This window comes from Geospiza fortis, unplaced genomic scaffold (assembly GCF_000277835.1).
Source record: "Geospiza fortis unplaced genomic scaffold, GeoFor_1.0 scaffold1571, whole genome shotgun sequence".
Classification (NCBI taxonomy): Eukaryota; Metazoa; Chordata; class Aves; order Passeriformes; family Thraupidae; genus Geospiza; species Geospiza fortis.
The window spans coordinates 19,791-20,572 of record NW_005054791.1 but is presented as its reverse complement, the minus strand read 5'-3'; positions in this window follow the sequence as shown (position 1 = coordinate 20,572).

Here is a 782-nt window from a genome sequence, read left to right as displayed (position 1 = left end):
AGCAACGGGGGGGGGGCGGGGGCAATTCCCCATTTCCCATCAGTAGTCCCGCAATTTCCCGAATTTTCTTCATTATGTCCCGATTTTCTATGAATATTTCCCGATTTCCCATCAGTATTCCCGCAATTTCCCGAATTTTCTTCATCAGTATTTCCCGAATTTTCGGTGGAATTTCCTGAATTTTCACCGATATTTTCCAAATTTCCAGGAAAATTCCCCGAACTTTCGGCTGAAATTCCCGGTTTTCCATCAGTATTCCCCAATTTTGCATCAATTTTTCCCGATTTTCCAGTAAAATTCTCCAAATTTCCATCGATATTCTCCAAATTTCCAGCGGGATTTCCCCAATTTCCATTGATATTTTCTGAATTCCCCAAATTTCCATCAATATTCTCCAAATTTCCAGCGAAATTCCCAGAATTTCCATCAGAATTCCCTGAATTCCCATGGAAATTCACGGATTTTCCCCCAAAATTCCCAATTTTCCACCTGGAATTCCTCTTTTTCCCCTTGGAACCCCCAGAATTCCCATTTTTCCCCCCAGAATTCCCAAAATCCCCACTTTCCCCCCCTAAATCCCCAATTTCCCCTCTGAAATTCTCATTTCCCCGCCGGAAATTTCCATTTTTCCCCTTGGAACCCCCAGAATTCCCATTTTTCCCCCCAGAATTCCCAAAATCCCCACTTTCCCCCCCTAAATCCCCAATTTCCCCTCTGAAATTCTCATTTCCCCGCCGGAAATTTCCATTTTTCCCCTTGGAACCCCCAGAATTCCCATTTTT